We start from the raw sequence: 14883 nt of genomic DNA on the forward strand, positions 1-14883 counted from the left end.
AACTAGGGACAGGAAGGTCCTCAGAAATCCAGGCAGCTCTTGGCTCCTTTTGTTCTCAGGGGCTATATGTTCCATTGTTTCTGTTTGTTTGTAAACATGGGCTTTATTGGTCTCATCGTGCTTGGGTCTTTGCCAGCCCGTGTCATGTGCCCACACCCAAACCGACCTCAGCCACAGGAGGTGCTTGGTTGCTTAGGCCTGGATCTTGTGATAATCCCTGAGCTGGGGAGAGGGTGGAGATGACCCCAGGGATGATATTCAGCAATCACTGGGTTGGCGCCCAGCCCAGAGTCTGATGGGTCAGTGCCGTCGTTACAGTGATGGCTTAAATACGTTGACCATCATTTCTGATCAGCCATCCCTGAGCACGTACACTGCTGTGCACAGAGGATGGGGGGGTGCGGGGAGAGGTGGTACAAAGAATATGGGAGCTGGGAGTTGCCTCTGGGCAGACACAAGCAGGCAGCTCTCCCGCACGTAGGATCAGCAGGGAACTTCATCCGCTGTCAGTTAACATGACCAGGAGAGACTGGCTACTGGGCCTCAGTCGCAGGGCTAATGTCTAGGGAGAAGGAGTCCAATCTGCCCTTTGGGTCAGGGGTCCATCCCTGCTACAGTGAACAGTGACAGGGCTGGAGGGGAGGTAACTGTACTTGCTTTAGCAATTGGGTTGTAGGGCAATGACCTTGTCACACAGAGGAGGGTCATGAGTTATACACCCTAAAGGAGTCTACCCCACAAAAGGATTGTTCGCTAAATTTCATTTTAACCTGATGGCTGTTTTCCATTAGGCTTCACACTCCGTATAAGAAACCCCAAATAAATTGTTGTGTGCTTTAGGAAAACCCCAGCAGACCAAAGAAAAGGATAGGATCCTGTTCTTGTGCTTGTGGTGAGGTGTTTAGATTATTGAACTCTTCCCCCAACAAGAAGGTCAATTATGCAGAGTTTTGGTCCCAAGGAAATGATGTAACTAAATTAAAGTGTGGGAAATTTGGTAGGAGCCTCAGAAAGTACAATTCTTTAATGCATTAAGGGCCTGACACTTGCTTTATTGTTTAAATTCAGGACCCCTTCATCAGACTCTCTGTGACTCGGCGTAAGCTTATGTTTCCTTGATAGATTGCTCTAATGTATGTACATACATGAAAGTAAAAGCCAGCTTTTACTTTGCGGTGCATCTGCTGTGTGAAGTGTAGTCGGCATGTTAGAAAATTAAAAGATATGCAGTTCTGTCTCAGTGGGGACAGAGGCTGTTGGCGGCCCCAAGTCTCAACCTGAGCAGGGCAAAGGGCATGCCCCAGGGACAGGAGGAACAGCTTGCCCTAGACTGCTGAAAGTCAGGTTCACCATGCTCCTTTCCCTCTTGTGGAGCACTGTGACTGATGCCCTGGCCTAGGGAGGATGTTTTTTTCTCATCTCAAGAAGGGGGGTGAGTTAGTAAAATTAAAATAAATAAATAAATAAAAAATAAATAAATAAAAATTTTGTGTGCAAATAAGCAAACAAAAGTAATACCAGGCCTTTCTTCTGAAGGAGCAACCTCCATGGGCTTAAGCTTTGGAAAGTGTGGAAGGAATCATCTATTGACCCTTCAATCTTAGGATCGATTTCAATGGAGGATATATACACATACATATGCACACATAAATACACATACATATACATACACACACACACGTATACACATATAATATACCTGCATATGTTTACTTTTCTGATCGAGCCACGATACTCATTTATCGTGTCTGCCCTATGTTACATGTCTCATTTGTAGCAAATAACTACTGTGGGTGCGCTATACCATTAGAACTATCAGTTTAATGCTTTGATAGAAGAACCCATGCCTTAATGAACATATAATTTAGAAAAGAAAAGAGGGAAGGAGAAAGAAAAATATTTCGAATACTTCATAACTGCCTTGGTAGGGCTTGCGTTTTAGGGTGGTTCACGATGCCCATGTTTGGTTTTTAGGGGATCTCTTTGGGGTGTTAATATAGAAGAGGAGAGGGAGAGTCTGGGTTAGCCCTGCTTGAAGGAAACTAGTGCCAAACTCGTTTTCTCCTGCATCAGCTCTTACTTTCTTTTTAGAAACCTGGCTTAAAATTGGGGGCTTGCTGGGGACAAGCTGGAATTTAGATATTCTCATTACATCCCTAGCACAGAGCACTGGACTTAGCCCATTGACGATGCTCAGTAAGCATCTGTTCTTGAACAGACCAGTGAATACTTAAATTTCATATTCTTATTAATTTATTCAACAAAGATGTATTGATTAACTCCTGTAGGTCTTAGATTGTTCTGGTCCATGGAGGGGAATGTGGGTGTGTACATAGATCAAGAGCACGTGAGCCCTGTCTGTCTTTCAGGTGTTCATTGTCTAGAGGGGGGCAAAGATCCGTGGACAGTTCAAATGAGAGTTAAATGTACTTGTATGGAACCTGCCTTCTATAACTGTATTGGATTGCGTACTTAGGCAGCCACCTAGAGCTGCCAGATCCCAGAATAAGATAGATCTAATGTAAACAAACTGTCATACAACATAAGTTTTGTAATAAAGACACGAGATAAGCATTGCTTCTTTACTTTACTCACTTGTATATTTTCTCTCCTCAACCAGACTTTAAATCCTTAAACCCAACACCTTTCTGGTTTAATGATAATGGCAATGATGCTGGTGATAATGATGATAATGACAACAATAATAAAAACAAACTTCTATTGAGCGGTCACTATGTGCCAGGCATGAGATTAAGTGCCACACATGCAGTATTGCGTCCTCTTACTTCATTTTTATGGTGTGCTCAGGGTCATGCGATTAGTAAATAATAGGCCATACACTTACGGGGATGTTAGTTAATAAACTTCAATCATTTTACCACTTACCTGTCTTCGGGAGTCCCCTCTGCCTTCTGGTGACTCTTTCTGTACCTGAGCAAATAAGCAAACAAAATTTTAATCATAAATATATGAAATAAATAGAGTTTTTAAAGAACTGTGACCTTCTGAGCAGCTTATTACTATTCCAGAAAAATATCGGGCAAAAGGGAAATGGCTTCTTGTCCAACAAAGAGACATAAGCACTTTTCAATGGAGCCCTTATTCTTTACAAGTTTTTCCCACCAAACAGTGAGAAGGGGTCAAGTGGCAAATGGCACGGGGTGTCAGAACAGGAAAGAGGCCCAGAGGCAGCTGACCTTGTAGTGATGTCCTAGCTTCACACCTTGCTGGCTCAGCAAGCTGTGGATGACAGGGTGAGATGCAGCTGCGCTGAATTAATGAGCTTCTGCTCCCAGGTGGTCTTGTCATTGACTACACCTTAATCTTAGAGCAAGTTGTTGATTTTGTTTTGTGTTGTGTTGTTGTTCACTCAGGGAGTCCAACCGAGAGGAAAGGGGGATGATCTGACACAGAACAATTCACTACCCCTCAGAATCTTCTCCACTTTACAGTGGATTAAGCTTTGAGATTCGGTAGAGCTGGTGGTTTTGCCATATTGGAGCAAGATAAGCTTAAAGGTTGAGATAAATAAAATGTCAAAATCTAGATACAGTATCTCTGAGAAGAAATATATTCAGCTTTTTTCCCTCTAGTGCCTGGGTAATCAGCACTTTGCTGAGAGAGGCTTAGCTGGTGAGAAAGCCCTAGGCAATTCTGGAAGGAGCTGAAAGGGATACTCTTTTTTTTTTTTCTCCTATTTATTTATTTATTTTTGATGTAGTGTTCCATGATTCATTGTTTGCGTATAACACCCAGTGCTCCATGCAGAACGTGCCCTCTTTAATACCCATCACCAGGCTAACCCATCCCCCCACCCCCTCCCCTCTAGAACCCTCAGTTTGTTTCTCAGAGTCCATAGTCTGTCATGGTTCCTCTCCGCCTCTGATTCCCCCCCTTCATTTTTGAAAGGGATACTCTTAAAGGGACAGGCAGCCCGCGGTGCCCATGTCCTAGAGCTCGGCTGACATGGCTGACTTCTCTTCAAATCCAGGGTACCATTTCAGATTCAGGTGAAACACAAGCAAGCATCCTAACACATCTTCAAATTAGGTACTTTTCTAGGAGCAATACCTGCTTTTTGGGCACAAGGAGCATGTGGCTAAGGTAGGGAGCATGGTTAGGCTTTCTGTGATTCCACCCTGGGAGCCAGCCCTGTGTCCTCATCTTGGGTGTTACACACAGCAGTTATCAAGAGAGGCTTCCCCGTGGAGTCTTTGTGGAGAGAATGGTTCTGTGGAGAGTCCCTTGAGGCAGTGTCTGTGTGGGGTTGGCTGCAGACAGTGCTGTCTGGAGAGTGCCTGTAGTTCAGGCTGACAGAAGCTGACCGGAAGTCTGGGACTCTGCCTTCCCTGTGGTGGATACACATTAGCTAGGCATACCTTGCCTTCCCACTCCTCATCCAGGGCAAGAGCAAAGTGGCAGCTTAGGATAGGTTGTTAGTCCCTGCTTTGAAGGATGCTTTGCTACAAAATCCAGCTTTCAGTCAACTACAAAAATAAGAATATAAAAAATAGGGATACCCACCCTAAAAAAAGAAAAAGAATCAAGCTACAGTATGGTAATTTCCCCACAGGAGGACTCTTCATGTCACACCGCTCTGATGGTGTTACTCTTCTCTGTGCATGCAAATGTCTAGTGCCTTTCCAGGGGTCTCAATGCAAGAGCCACACTCCCCAGCAGGATCAGGACATGCTTTGGATTCTGGATTCTGGCTTCTTTTGAGCTTTCTAAATCTCACTCCCTTTCCCATATTTGTGTCACATGGAGTTGCTTGTTGCTCCTGGAGTTATAAGACTATTGTATTAAACCTTATTGTTATTTTTTTAATTGAAAAAATGTAATATATGCTCAATTATGATGAGCCAAACAGTGCAGAGACAAATAAAAATGTTAATAGTCTCTTCCCACACAGATCTAGCCTTCCTGAGGTCGATGATGCTAAGAGTCTTTGGTGATTCCGTCCATATCATCATGCCCCAACTCAAAAAGATCAACAGATACACACATATGTCAGGATCAATAGGCATAACCAGTCACAGAACTCTGATAACCTGTTTGTTTCCTTAACAGTGAGTCATTGGTGTCTGTCCTGATGACTATGTTAAAAAGATAAAGTTAAGCATCAGATCGTATGGATGTCCAGTGCAGAGTTAAACAGCTACACCCTAACTTACGTAGTGCTTCATGTGTGCCAGGAAATGTCCTCAGTGCTTTTTACCTTCCTATCAGCCTACAGAACAGGCACTCCTAGTATCCCAGGTTTGCAGATGAGAGGAGTGAGGCTTGCAAAGCTGAGTCATGTTCCCAGCATAATGCAGCCAGAAGTGGTTCCTGAATCGATCCTGTTAATGCCTGTGCCCCACGGCCTCCCCATTACCTTTTCAGTGGATCTCTAGCTCATGTCCACAATATTTGCTATTACATATAGCGCTTCCATAAACATACTGCAATCATGTCCTTGTGTTGGGGTAATTTTCTTGCTGTAGCGTACTCTGGAGTCCTAAACGTGACACTGTGGTTTCAAAAATATATACATACGTAGTGTTAATGGATAGCTGAGATGATTTTTAAAAAGATTGGAACAATTCACACCCATAAGCAGTAATAAATTATATATTTCCCAATGATTTCGCCAGCCCTGGGGATTTTCAATTTAAAAATTGAATTTAAAATTAAATTAAAATTTAATTTAGTTGAGGGGCGCCTGGGTGGCTCAGCCGTTAAGCGTCTGCCTTCAGCTCAGGTCATGATCCCAGGGTCCTGGGATCGAGCCCCACATCTGGCTCCCTGCTCGGCGGGAAGCCTGCTTCTCCCTCTCCCACTCCTGCTTCTGTTCCTGCTCTCGCTAACTCTCTCTCTGTCAAATAAATAAATAAAATCTTAAAAAAAAAAAAAATTAATTTAGTTGAAAATTTTGCGAGTTTTTTCAGTGAAAATGGTGTGTTGATCTCCGTGTGTTTTGAGGGGTATTCTCTGACCACTAGTGACACTGAACACTTCCTCATAGGTTTATTGCTCTGTGGCTCTGTAGAACTTCTGTTCCCACCTGCCTCCCCCCGCAGCCAAAGTAAATCATTCCTTCCTCATTAATACTGTAGCACATTATGTATCTTTGTCTTAGGATGGTTGTCAGATATATATTTATTTGGTTCAGTTTAACGAACGTCGACTAGCCCCCTATTTTGTGCCAGGCACTGTGCTAGACAGACCCTGGGGAAAAAGATCCAAGTAAGAAATCGTTTCTTCCCTACAAAAACTGCAAATCTAGTGAAGGGCGGACACTCAGCGGGTGATTACAGAAGTGTGGCAAATGCAGCGTGTAGCTATGCACGAGCTATTGTCAATGTTCATCTATTTCTATACTGGCCTGGAAACTCAAAGTCTATGACCACGTCTTAGTTATTTTTGTTTGCTTGGCACCTAAAATAGAACTTGGCACATACTAAATATCATTATATGTTTTTTTGCTTAGAAGCAATATATTAAGAAATGGTTTAGGGTTTCTGAAATCCGGGTTTGTGTCTTGTACTGGTTTATATCCTAAATTTTTAACCTCATGCCCTCCAGGTAGGAGATACTGTATGAATCATATGCTACATGATCTTGTGAAAGGACATCACAGTCGATCAGAGTAGGAACACAGCGAGTGCCAAGTGGGAAGAGCCCAGATTCAAGTTCGGGAACCCGGTAATGTCCACAGATGACCATGAATGTTTGTTGGCCTCCTCAATTCTGACAAAATCTTCTTGAATACCCACATGAAGGCCGTTTCTACAAGGATCTTCCTACAGACTCTGCGCACCTTCCTGAGATCTCTGTGAGGGTCAGGCCTCAGGCTGCCCCTCTGCGCTCCTCATTGACCTCAGCGGTTGGCTCTGTGCTGAGTCCCCCATTTCTCTTTTTAGCAAAGTAACAGACGAGATAGACATTAAAGCAATCATTGCCCTGATGTTCTCGTAACTTTATCAATATGAGCCCAGGAAACAAGAAAATATTCCTAGAGAAAGCGGAGCAACTAACATTCTAATATCAAAACTAGTTATAAATTCAGGAAGTACTTAGAATGTTAATTCCCATTTTACTACACTGTCTTTGAGTATAGAATTCTATACTGAGCACAAAGAATTTCAGAAGATGCACAATTTAATTATGTGTAGCAACATACAGTTTCATTATTCAGTCAATGCAACGCATTCATATTTCAGATCTCAGCCTGAATACCACCATATTTCTAAAAAACTATTTATATCCACCTTATTTAAGAGAAGGCCCTTGTTTTTGTCTACCACAGTTCTTTGTGTATTTCATTCAGTGTACATGTCGTGATCTGTAATGATTTTATTTATTACTTGGCTATTGTCTGATGCCCACCGCTAGAATATAAGCTCCCTGAGGGCAGAGACTTTGTATTTTTCACTTTCTGTTTTATTGCAAATGCCCAGAAAAGTGCCTGGCACATTGCCATTTAAGTGAGATTTGTCAAATTAACTGAATGTATAAATAAGTACACATCTGGAATCATGCTAAATGGTGTGAATCCAGATATGAATAAGATCTGATTGTCACCCTTAAGCAACTCATAGTCTGGTGGGAGAGACAGATAAATAAATGAGATTAACGTGTCAAGTACCATAATAGAGGCACCATAACACGCTCTGGGTTGGGAAGGGAAAGCTTCCTGGATGAAAGGATACCTGCACTGACTTTTTTTTAAAGATTTTATTTATTTGAGAGAGAGATTGTGCATGAGCAGAGGGGAGAAGCAGAGGGAGAGGGAGAAACAGACTCCCCACTGAGCAGGGAGCCCAATGTGGGGCTCAATCCCAGGACCCTGAGATCATGACTGGAGTTGAAGGCAGCTGCTTAACTGATTGAGCCACCCAGATGCCCCCCTCACTCTTGATGAACAAGTAGGAATCAGGCCAGTAAAAGAGGCTAATTATTTTTTTTTCAAGATTTTATTTATTAATTTATTTGAGAGAGAGAGACAGAGATAGCGAGAGAGAGCACAAACAGGGAGGAGAGGGAGAAGCAGGCTCCCTGCTGAGCAGGGAACCCGATGTGGGACTCAATCCCAGGACCCCAGGATCACAACCTGAGCTGAAGTCAGAAGCTTAACCAGCTGAGCCACCCAGGCGCCCGAGGCTAATTGTTTATTTATTGAGTGTGTACTGTATTCCAGGCATTTTTATATGCTGATGACACAGCATCTTAAGGAGATTACACGAGATCACAATATAGTCTGTGTATGGATGGAGTATTTTAGAGATGATTTCAGAAAAATAGAAATGGGCCAATTCAAATTCATCTGTGCTAGGTGTTCTGACATTTATCCCAGAGGAAGTAATGCATCACTGAAAGTTTGGAGCAAGGGAAAGACTTGATGAAATGGGAATTTTAGGGAAAAAATTATCATGGTATCATGTTGAAGATATAGTTGGAAAAGAGCAAGACTGGTGACCATGAGAACAGTAGTCAGTAAAGTAAGAGATGAAAAGGAGTTGACTTTTGGTGGGCGGGCATGAAAAAATGGAGTATGGGATTTCATGGGGGTGGATTCCAATAGATCTTATAAAGTAAAAATGAACGGACCAATTGGATGAGTGAGAAGGTGGGAGGAAGAGACATTTCTAGAATGACTTTTCTGCTATTGTTTTGGATAGTCCAGTGGATGGTGAGGCCATGTACTGCATACATCTGCTCTACTGATGTCTACTGAGCACCTACAACTGAGAATAGGTTATAGAAACAACTCTTCCAAGGAAGAAGCTGTGAAGGGTAATAAAGGAAGAAACATGATTTTCCATAAAGGAGGTCATAGACTAAAGGGATATCTTCCTTTCTTGAAGAGAGGGCAACCCTGACCATGTTTTATGGGGGGATAAATCAGTGGGAAGATGTTGAAAATGTGTGAAAACCTCAGAGTGAATCCAACTGGTAGATTGAGTGGCAGAGAAGGTAAGTGTTGGGAGCTTATCCAGCCATGGTAGATCAGGATGGCCTGAGGGGTGAGCACAGGGGGAGCATTTCTTCCACTGAGCAAGGAAGCCAGAGTGGGGCACACACAGATCAGCTTTCCTGGGAGACCAGGAGTTGAGAGAGTTCCTGACATTTGGATTTACGGTGAGTGAGAAATGGACTTGAGGATCAACAATGTGGAAGGGCTGCTGAGGAGGCATGAGGCGGGAGGGCTCAGGGGCTGCAGGTGCAGTGCTGGGTGGCTATAGGCTGGGGTTAGCATGACTGTGCTTTCACTGCAGTGAGCCCTATGTCATACTCAAAAGACGGTTGGTTATGTAGCTCCTGAGAGGTGTTGAACAATGACAACAGGGTGAGGTTGCTGAGGAGGTTGCAGTGGTAGATGAGGGGGTCCATGCTACATAGAGAAGAAAGTGAAGCTGGGGGTTGGGGGAGGACAAATGGCAGAACAGTAGGAACCCCAATCCAAGTGTGTTTAAAAGCCTACAGAACACTTAAGAAATAATATCCAGAGGAGTGTGACTTTTAATAATATTAAACTTAGTACGTATCTAGCCCCCAGGGGACTTTGTGAAAAGGAACTGGTCAGAGCAGGTGGAGTTTATCTGAAAAGCCTTTTATTAAAGCTATTGTTAAGAAATCCACTCAGCTCTGTAGGAGGAGTTGCTATTTTTCTGCATATGTATGGAACTGCTGGATCTGCTTGTCAGGTCCCCCACGTTCCTAGGTATTCGTGAGTGACAACTTACCTCCATAGCTTTGGTGAACACTGAGCAGCCTCCTCTGATCTGGTTATGGTAGGTTTTCACCAGGCAGCTCTTAACCTCCAAGACCTACAGCTTGTGTATTAACCACGTCTGGTAGTCACTGTCATATCTCTCTTGAGAGAGAGAAAGAAGAGAGACAGAGACAGAGACCAGCTCAGATGTCACACTGAAGTGATGTTGAGTTTCTTTTGGTCCCCTTTTTTTTTCTTCCCACAGTTTGCTCTGGAGCCCATGCCAATGATTTGCTCCTTTTATATTTAAAAGTCTAGTTTTGGGACTTTAATATTCTGGATTCTAAATTTATGTTGCTTTGGCTTCCCTTATCCCTCTCCTCTTGGATAACCATATTCCTTGAGTTTGATCACTCCACTTCCTAGAATTCCAATGAAGGAAGATCATTATATGCTCTAGCCATGGTCAACTGCTTGTAGGTTCCGCCAGACAACAGGTGCTCTTGGAAGGCCAATCCATAAACAGGTCAGCACTTGGGCTAGGATGTTGAACTGCCTAGACAGGAATCCAGGCTCTGTCCACTCACTAGTTCTGAGATGGTGGTGGGGTTTCTTAATCTCTCTGCTCCATTTCCTCATCAAAAAAAAGGAGTCATAATAGCACTTATCTCATAGAATTATGGTGATGGTTATGTTAAATGTGTATCACCTACTAAACACTCAGTAAATAATGCAAAACAAACAAAAACATTGGATTTTATACTTCTGTGGTTGTCTTTGCTTGAAATATTTTTTCTCCTGTATTTGATTTATCTAATAAAGGATGATGATAGCCATTTATAATGGCTATTTCCTTTGTGCCAGGAACTTCTTCAAGAGAGCTTTATTCATATCAACTAAATTAATTCTTCCAATAACCCTATGAGTTGGTACTATTTTTATACCCATTTTATAGATGAGGAAACTTATACACAGGATCATAAGGGTATTAAGCAGTAGAGAAGAGATCTGAATCCAGGCATTCTGGGTCTAGGACGCAGGCTTTGAACCCCACAGGGATTCTCTCTTCCCTGACCACCCTCTTCCATACAGAGAATAAATTAGTGCTCAGGTGCTCTTACTGTTTTACATGTTTTCCTTTTTGAATGCATTACTTTGAATTTTAAGTACTTTCTGTATATTTATTCCCCTTACGGGGAATATTTTGAAGGTTGCCTGTTATCTTATTTTCTTTTGTGTCCCCAGTGCTGAGCACAGTTCTCAGCCTGTGGTACGTGTTCAGTAAAAAGGAGCACCAGGACAAATATATTGGGGAAAGAAGATTTTTTAAAAAATTATCTATGTCTCCTGTGTACTTAATTAATGGATGTAAAGCTTGCCCCATACTGTATATCAAAGGTAATCAAAGGTTAACTTCCCTTTGTTATTGAACTCGAATGTCAGTTCTTGCTGTAATTTATTGCCATGGCACATGAAGGAGGTGACAAATATTAATTTGATTTCAGCGTGTAGATTGACACTGTTATGCTGCATGTCTATAGCGATGCTTCCGTGAGTGTCAGAAGCTGGTATGATAGTAAAAGGAAGATAAATTTCTTCCCATTTGTGTCTCCTGGTTGCATTTCCTTCTGTTAGCATCAGAGGGTTGTTGAAAAACAGATATATGTTGGGCCCATTTGAATTCCTGATCCTGAGCTCTGTGCTGTGCTGTCACCAGAGAATTAACTTTAGGTGGAGGGACATGGGACAGTCATGATAGAGCAGCCTCCCTGTGAGCAGAGGCCAGGGGAGTTGTGCATGTCAAGGAAGCTGGTATCCAGGGGCGGGGGCTTGCCCTGTGTGTCATAGAACAAGAGGAATGAAAGCAGCCTTTACTGGAGAACTTCAGAAAACCCTTCCTCTTCTTTCAGGTGAGGTTTCCAAAATACTGTTCATCCATAAATCAAGCTGGGGCACTTTCAGTTCCATTCTCCTGTTTCCAAAGGGAAATGGTGTGCTGAAGAGTTATTCCTCAGCACGGCTTTATTTCTTCCTCCTGCTGGGATGTATTAGCAAGGTCATCACCTTTGGTTTATTGGCTTCAAACAATCTGTGATTGCAGAGGATTATGACTTCTTAGCTTGCAGAAGCAGGAGATGCAATCAATTCATGAAAGGCACAGGACTTTTTTTTTTTTTTCTTTTAAAAAATGTATATTTATTTCTGCCAGCATTTCTGGGGACCAGGACTTAAAAGAGCTTTTTGAAAAGAATTTATCTTTGAGTGTCCTGCTTCTTCGCCCCTTTCAAATAAGAACATTGAATCAGGCCAGTGTGAACTTAGCTTTAAGTCTTTGAGTTTGAAAGAAAGAAGATGACTTGACGAAAGTCTGTCTTCTCCATCCCCAACTCTAAACCACATTAATTGGGAAATTTATACTCACTGCATTATGCATTATTCCATATGCTTGGAAATAATTGGGGACTTGGATTAGCCATGCCTGTAATAAGTCGATGCATAAATTCTTTTCTTTGGTGGGACAAGGAGATTTCTTCATCTGAAAACCCTTAGAACTTGATTAGTATTTATTGTGAAATTTTTCTCACTTATATTGTCATTTCCCAACTTCCTAGATCACCCGTTCTTGATTTATTTTTGCCTTCTCTCAGTTGGGAATCTATCACTTCTGACCTCAAAGGAGTGTGTCAGAATTTAAACCATCCTCTTCCTTCTACATTGCATGAGACATTTCCTCTTGTTGGGTTGCAGAAGGCAATCCCAACAACCTGTCCCTTCAAAACTGAAATGAATGTTATACGATGGAGACTATACTTTTACCAGGTGACAGTGGGTCCCAGCCTGTAGTAGCCTTAGCAATCAGAGTTTTGCTGACATCAAATGATTCTAGTTACTGCTGCATTCTTGATAGAGGTCTGGCCTCTAATTTTCCCTTCTTGGCAGCTCTGCAAAGAGGCTGATGCTCTCGATGCTGAGATGATCTATGAATCTATGGACTCTGCCTATGTCTATTACATTTTTTTTTTTTTTTTTTAATTTGGGCCAGTTTTAGAGTATCTACAAAACTGGAAGACTCTTAGTCAAAAGGGCTCTGCTTACATTTTCCATTGTTGAAACCAACATGATACAATTGTTCCTCCAATCACCAGGAAGCATTTGGAGCTGGGGCGGGGGGCGACGGAAGTCAGCTACTGTCCGGACTCCTGTCAGCTAAGAATGCTGCCTCCATGACAGTCCTGATTAGCTTAGCTAATGGCAGCATGGCATTGGTAGCCTGAGGTACATCAGTTTGCCACCTTTGTTCCTGGGTACTAACTCATCTGTGTTCTTCACCTTTTCCAGATACAGCTCTGCAGGGTATATTCAGACTGAAACTTAGAGCAATTTCACTTACTCCAAAGACACATTGTAGTTGGGCAAAGGTCAAGGTACTGGTACCAGTCTGGTTTATAGTGGCAAACATCAAGCTGATGGATGTGGGGTGTGATAAGCCTTGAAATAGGTCTAGACTAGAGCAGATTTAGATTGTGGATTTTGGTTCCTCTTGCATCTAGTTCCTGGGCCATCTTTCTTCACTGATTTGACACTTTCTGTCACCCAGTAGTTCCTGTACCCACTGGAAATAATGCTACCCTTCCTTTCTTATGGATTCTTTATCCTCCTGGAGGAGATAGAGTTGAGATGTGTAATTACCCTCGTGGGTCCTCATTTCCCTCAGAGAATACACATGTGCTAATTTAAGATTAGATTGAGTTTTTATTGCATTTAAGCAAGGGCAGAGATTTATCAAAAACTGGGTGGTCACCAAGAACTGTTAGTGATTTTGTCTGTGAAGGATAGTCTGCGGCCATATCTGAGAAGTCCAGTATTTTGATTTTCCAAGATGCTTTTGGAGTTGAGGCTTACATTATATTCAAGAACAGTCTTTGCACTTGATGCTTCCTTTTAAGTTTTCATTTTCCTCCAGGGCTAATGCCAAACCTGTCATCATCACGGCCACAGCTGATCTGTGGAGGAAATCAGGGTTCACTAAATCCCTGAACAATAGCTCTGCTTCCAGCTTCCCAATGTCCATGAAAACCTCATTCCCTACAAGTACATTTCATGTTAACTTGCTGTGAGGAAAAAATGTCTTTGAAGCTCCAGATGCAGAAGAGGGCTCATTAAATGTAAGTTCCCTCTTTCAATAGTATGTTCATACTTTGTTCTTTTCTTAATGGCTGAAGACGTTGATTTCAAGCCACTGAAAGTTGCACGGGGGCTAATAAAAAACCTGTTCTCAGATTGGCTCACCAAATCGGGGTTCTTGTCATGGACTTGAGTGTCTCCTTACTGCATTTCATCTCAGTTTTGTGCTCTTTTCTGGGCATAGGATCCTGGGGTTGTGAGTTAGTAGCAGTCCTGTTATTTTGCCTCAGAAAATCATGCAACTGTGGTCCAAGATCCCACTCAGGGCCCAAGTGGACATAGGAAGGAAAGAGCTTGGTGAAGTGCCTCTATCACAGCTGATGCTTTGGGGCCAAGTTGAAAGTTAGAAAAGAGGAGAGTTGAGATTCTCAGCAGTGAATCTGCATTTAAGAATGTTAGTTTCCTGCATCATACTGCAAAGATCACTTTTGCAGATTTTCAGGAGGTAGAAAAGTTAATATTCAAATGTGGTCCAATCAGATGGTGATAGAGGTATGTATTCAAAAGAACAGAGCTTAAAAACAAACAAACCAAAGGGCGCCTGGGTGGCTCAGTTGGTTAAGCGACTGCCTTCGGCTCAGGTCATGATCCTGGAGTCCCGGGATCGAGTCCCACATCGGGCTCCCTGCTCAGCAGGGGGTCTGCTTCTCCCTCTGCCCTCTTCCCTCTCGTGCTCTCTGTCTCTCATTCTCTCTCTCTCTCAAATAAATAAATAAAATCTTTAAAAAAAAAAAAAATAAAAAAATAAAAAAAAAAAAAAAACAAACAAACCAAAAAACCAAAAAAAAAAAAAAAAACAAAACAAAAAAAGAGGAAAAAAAGAAAGAAAAAAAAGAAAAGAAAAAAAAAAAACAAAAGAACAGAGCTTACAGGCTGCCGGTTTTTAAATTTCATTCTTAAGTTTCAGAGTATTTTTAGAAATGTTAGAAATTCTAAGTGAAAATTGAATAAGCATTATCTCCCTAGATTTTTCTCAAACTTTTGTAGATACATAAAAATGT

At 42.1% G+C, this 14883-nt stretch overlaps 1 protein-coding gene across 5 annotated transcripts in view; it reads left to right on the top strand.

Moving 5' to 3' along the window:
- Nucleotides 1–14883, top strand: part of SORCS1 (sortilin related VPS10 domain containing receptor 1) — a 520496-nt gene that overhangs the window by 182351 nt on the left and 323262 nt on the right. The window lies entirely within an intron of this gene.

Source organism: Halichoerus grypus, chromosome 7 (genome assembly GCF_964656455.1).
Source record: "Halichoerus grypus chromosome 7, mHalGry1.hap1.1, whole genome shotgun sequence".
Lineage (NCBI taxonomy): Eukaryota > Metazoa > Chordata > Mammalia > Carnivora > Phocidae > Halichoerus > Halichoerus grypus.